Source organism: Panthera leo, chromosome D3 (assembly GCF_018350215.1).
Source record: "Panthera leo isolate Ple1 chromosome D3, P.leo_Ple1_pat1.1, whole genome shotgun sequence".
In the NCBI taxonomy this organism is placed as follows: Eukaryota; Metazoa; Chordata; class Mammalia; order Carnivora; family Felidae; genus Panthera; species Panthera leo.
The window spans coordinates 32,202,591-32,208,352 of NC_056690.1; the positions used below are offsets into that span (position 1 = coordinate 32,202,591).

Genomic DNA, 5,762 nt, shown 5'->3' on the forward strand with positions numbered 1-5,762 from the left:
GTCTTGCCAAAATTTACATAGGAAGGATTCCTGATGTTGGAAACATGTTTATCTTGGAAAATTTGAGTTCACAAGGGATCTTGATTGCTTCTCTCTCCCATAAGATACTACATTCATCTATTACATTGATGACATTATGTTGATTGGACCTAGTGCGTGAGAAGCAGCAACTACTCTAGATTTATTGGTAAGATATTTTGTGTCAGAGGATAGGAAATAAATATGACAAAAATTCAGGGGACTTGCACCTTAGAGAAATTTATAGGGTCCAGTGGCGTCAGACATATGCAGTTTTCTCTTATAAGGTGAAGGATACATTGTTGCATCCATGTCCTCCTACAACCAAAAAAGAGATACAACATGCAATGGGCCTTTTTGGACTTTGGAGGCAATGTATTCTTTATTTGGGTCTGCTACTCTGGCCTGTTTACTGAGTGACCCAAAAAGTTACTACATTTGAGTAGGGCCCTTGGCTCCCACTCTTGCTATACTACCTTCTCTGTTGCAACTACCACCTATGGACTCATGGAGAGTTGCCTATAACCAGTTGACTGAGGAAGACAAAACTTGGGATCATGTACACAGAGGTTTTGCCTATTATGCAGGCACTAACCAAAAGCAGACTGCCACAGCACTACCACCCCTTTCTGGGACATCCCTGAAGGGCAGTGATGAAGGGAAATCCTCCCAGTATGCAGAAATTTCAGTAGTACACCTGGTTGTTCATTTTGCTTGAAAAGAGAAATGGCCAGAAATAAAATTGTATAACAATTCATAATCTGTGACTTGATGGTCAGGGATTTGGAAGGAACATTATTGGAAAATTGGTGACAAGGAAACTTAGGGAAGAGATGTGTGGATAGATCTTTCTGAGTGGGAAAATAAATCATGAGGATATTTGTGTCCCATGTGAATGTTCACCAAAGGGTGACCTCAGCAGAGAAGGATTTTAATATTCTTATGGATAGGATGGCATGTTCTGTGGACACCAGTTAGCCTCTTGTCTCATCCAACCTGTTATTGCCCAGTGGACTCATGAATATGGCTATGGTGGCCAGGATGGAGGTTATGTAGGGGCTCATCAATGTGGATTTCCACTCACCAAGGTTGACCTGACTATAGCCACTGCTGAATGCCCAATCTGCCAACAGCTGAGGCCAACATTGAGCCCCCAGTTTGGCACCATTCCCCTGGGTGATCAGCCAACTATCTAGTGATAAACTGATTACAATGGACCACTTCCATCATGGAAGAGTCAGTGTTTCATTCTCACTGGAAGAGACACTCTGGATATGGATTTGCCTTCCCTGCATGCAGTGCTTCTGCCCAAACTACCATCTGTGAACTTACAGAATGTCTTCTTCATCATAATGATACTTCACACAGCATTGCTTCTGATCAAGGAATTCACTTAATAGTGAATGAAGTGTGGCAATAAGCTTATGCTCGTGGGATTAGCTGATCTTACTATATCCAATATCCAGACGCAGTAGTCATGATAGAATGGTAGAACGGCCTTTGAAGACTCAGTTACAGTGAATGACTAGGTGGTGAGCTCGACAGCAATACCTTGCAGGGCTGAGGCATATTGTCTAGGAGGCTGTATTGCTCTGAATCAGTATCTAATATATGGTGCTGTTTTTCCCATAACCAGGAATCCAGAAGTGGGAATGAGAGGGGTACCACTGGCTTTTGCCTAGTGACCCATTAGCAAAATGCTTATTTCCTTCTAATCTAGAAATCTTAGTTTTAAAGGGAGGAGTGCTTCCACACACAGACACAAAAATGGCTCCATTGAATTGGAAATTAAAACTATTATCTGGCCACTGTAGGCTCCTCTTGTCTCTGACTCAGCAGAGAAGGGGTTACTATGCTGACTGGGGTGATTGGTCATGACTACTAAGGGGAAATTGGGCTGCTACTCTTCTATAGTGGAGGTAAGGAAGAACATGTCTGGAATACTGGAGATCCCTTTGGGTGTCTCTTAGTATTATCACATTAGATCCATTAGATCAATGGAAAATTTCAACAACCCAATTCAGGCAGGACTACTAATGGCAGGAATGAAGGTTTGGGTTACCACACCAGGTAAAGAATAATGACCAACTGAGACGCTTGCTAAAGGCAAAGGAAATACAGAATAAGCAGTGGAAGAAGGTAGTTATAAATAAAAACTATGACCACATGATCAGTTACAGAAATGGAGATGGTGATTATAATAAATATTTTTTTCTTATTTTGTTACAAATGTGTGTGAGTGTGTGTATGTGTGTGTGTGCGTGGTAAAATATCTTTGTCTTCTTCCCCTCTTATTCCCTTATTATGTAACATAAGATGTATTAACTTTACATTATAGTATTTAGACTTTTATATCACAATATTTAAGGAGAAAAGTAAACGTCACTCAAGGACTTGGCATCCTCTCCTAGGGAAAGGATTGGTGCACTTTTCAGTTGCATGCAGGATAGTTGTATCATGCTAGATAGAATTATGACCTTGTTACTGTCTTTATTTGGAAAATAGTTATGGCTTAAGGAAATGATTATAGGTACCAAGTTGACAAGGCATTGACTGTAGTGGTTAATTTTATGTGGCCAGACTATAGTACCTAGTTGTACAGTCAAATACCAGTCTAGATGTTGCCATAAAGGTACTTTGTAGATGTGATTAATGTCTATAATCACTTGACTTTAAGTAAAAATTACCCTTGATGATAGAGATGGGTCTCATCTATTCAGTTGAAAAGCTTACCATCAAAGACTGAGATTTCACAGGGGAAAAGAAGAAAATCTGCCTTAAGACTGTAACACAGAAATCCTGCCTGAGTTTCCAGCCTGCCAGCATGACCTACAGATTTCAGACTTGCCAGCCCTCACAATCACATGAGCCAATTCCTCAAAATAAATCCCTAAATATAAATATTGGCATTCTCCCTCTCATCTCCCTGAACATATATGGATTTAATTTATATAAATTATTATATATTATTTTGTATAAGGGAGATTGTAGGAATTTAAGTAATATATATATTCTATTTGTTCTGTTTCTCTGGAAAACTGTGACACACTTAGTTTCACTTGGTTTTGCACTTGCTATAAATGGCACAATACATCCTTCTTCTATCTAGCTTCTTTTGCTCCACATTATATTTGTGCGATTCATTTCTGCTTTGCATAGGTCCCTCCATTGTGGGCATTGTGGACAGACTGCAGAATTGGGCCACTTGTGTGATCTAGAATTCCTCATTAGACAGTGGCCTGTAGGTGGCACTAGAACATCTTACGTAGATAGAATTTAGGAATGCCTTGTAACTGCAATGTCCAAAATTTTCCAGCATCTATAACAGAGAAGACAACATATCATAAAACTAGAAATGAAATCTTTACATTCTTAAATTCAGTGCTAATTGACTCAATCAATGTGAAGTGCTGAGGACTCAGAGGCCTTGACAGAATAGGCTAGAGGCCTGGGTTTGGGGTGGAGGGGCAATTTACCCTGAATCCAACACTAGGAAGTGTCCACACCTGGAACGGGTCTGAGATTTCACCCTACTTGCAAGCAAACAGGTGAGGCTGTCCCAGTCTCGTGGAGGCTGGCAGGACTACTCATGACAAAAGAAATACCCCAGCACACATTAGTTTGCATCATTTTCCTGAGCTCCAACATGACCAACCCAGATGACACCAGCACACTAAAGTGATTGCAATTCAGAAGGACCTCTGAGTGTAAGGACTCTGAATATGTGGTAATGGGCAGCAAACCCACCTACCCTTTTGTTCCTGAGGAAGACACTCTATCTACTCCTGGTGCAAGCAAACTGGCCTTTGCTCTGGAGAAGGTCTGTTCACTATACAAATGTTCTTTTTTTTTTTTTTTTTTTTTTTTTTTTTAGTTTATTTATTTATTTTGAGAGAGACAGATGGTGCTAGTGGGGTAGGAGCAGAGAAAGAGGGAGAGAGAGAGAATCCCTAGCAGGCTCCACTCTGCCAGCTGCAGAGTCCAACTTGGGGCTCAAATTCACAAACCATGAGATCATGACCTGAGCTGAAACCAAGAGTCAGATGCTTAACTGACTGAACCACCCAGGTGTGCCATACAAACTTTCTTGAAAAGATAATCCAGGGCAGAGAAGCCAGTGCCTTGCTCGAAGGACATGCAGAAAATGAGAGACCCATGGAGAATCATCTTGTGAAAGGAGGATTGCAGAGGGTGAGGGAGGTCCTTTTCCACTGGAAGATTTGATGGAGAAAGAGGTGCACCTCTAGAAATGAGAAGATGGGTTCTGAGCACTGTTGTCGGTCCTCAGGGGTAAAAGACTGTGATCTTGGAAGGGAAGGAGACCAGCCTGGGTATGTGGCCTTCCGTGGTGTTCCCCTCCTGAGGACTGGAGAAGGTGGCATTCTCCCTCTTATCTCCCTCCAATGGGTTATGGAGAAGAGATCTTTGGTGCTTTGCTCCTGACATTTGGAACGGGGAGCTGATCTAAACCAGATGCAGAGAGCCGGGGGACACGTTTTCCTTTCTGATTTGGGCAGAAGAAGAGAGAAAAGGTGATGCATTTGCAGCTCCAATAGAGGCAGGAGCCACACTAAGAAAGGCAGAGGAAGATGGTAAGAGCCCAGGAGGGCCACCTTCCTATGTAGGTCCAACAAAGGCTTCGTGAGAATGGAGACTGTTTCTGGTACACTGGTTAGGTTTTAGAGAGAAACCCTTGCTATTCTAGCCTCTATCTCCCAGTGTGCAAGCAATTTGAGGCTGGGATGAAGGATTCAATCTCTTTCCTTCAAAGGGTTCACAGGGCAGTTGGATTGAACTGCCAGCAAAGGTCTGTGTTTCAGGGCAAGGATGCCTGTGATCATAGGTATAATGGAAGCACAAATTTCCCATGGTCACTTCCCTGGGATCTGTACTTCCTACCATAGTTAATATCATATATTAAAAAGACAAGAGTAAAATTAGGAGTAAAAGTACAGGACCCTCGATCCCATGACCCTGGGACCATACCCTGAGCTGAAATCAAGAGTCAAAAGCTCAACCGACGGAGCCACCAGGTGCCCCTCTAAGAGTTTCTTGACTGAGCTCCTAGGACTCGTCAAGCCTTTATGTATAGGTTTCAGTGCTCCAACCCTCTCCTAACATGACACGTTTGACCCCCTGGATGTTTGTCTTTTGACTGGGGATCAAATAGAATAGACAGGTCTCAGGAGTTTGGGCAAGGAGAGATTGGTCTGGTGTGCCTGGTATGGCTGGGGTGACCAGGTGGGAGGTAGTGGCCTTGAGCAGGATGAGGGATTAGGCACCATGCACTGTGGGTGTCTGGAAACGGCCACATGATACTGTGGCAGAATCCAGCAGCCTTAGTATCCTCAACTGAAACATGCAGGAAGAATCCTTTATGATGTTTTGTGTCAAGACTTTGAGTGACAAAATAAAAAAAGAGTTAAGTATCTCTATTTAGGTTGGTTCTGCTGGAGTGCAAAGTTCATTTTGTGAGTGCTGGGGAGAATGTTGCATAGGCAGGACAAGTGCCCCCAAGTGCCAGACAGAGACCCTGGTCTTCATCCTCTAGGCAGGAGTGAGCTATGAGTGCTCCACCAGCAGAGAAGAGTGGTGTCTTAGGAATGCTCATGCCTCCAGAGGAAACTGGAAGAATGAAAGCGGGCAAGGAAGAACAGCTTCTTTTGGAACATTTGTCACCTGGCACATGGCAAGCCCTCAAAAATATTTGTGAGGAAACAGAGAGAGAGAGAAAGACAGAGAGA

At 42.8% G+C, this 5,762-nt stretch overlaps 1 pseudogene; it reads left to right on the top strand.

Moving 5' to 3' along the window:
- The first annotated feature begins 517 nt into the window (after positions 1-517).
- On the top strand, positions 518-1,700 carry LOC122203103 (annotated as a pseudogene).
- The last annotated feature ends 4,062 nt before the right edge of the window (positions 1,701-5,762 follow it).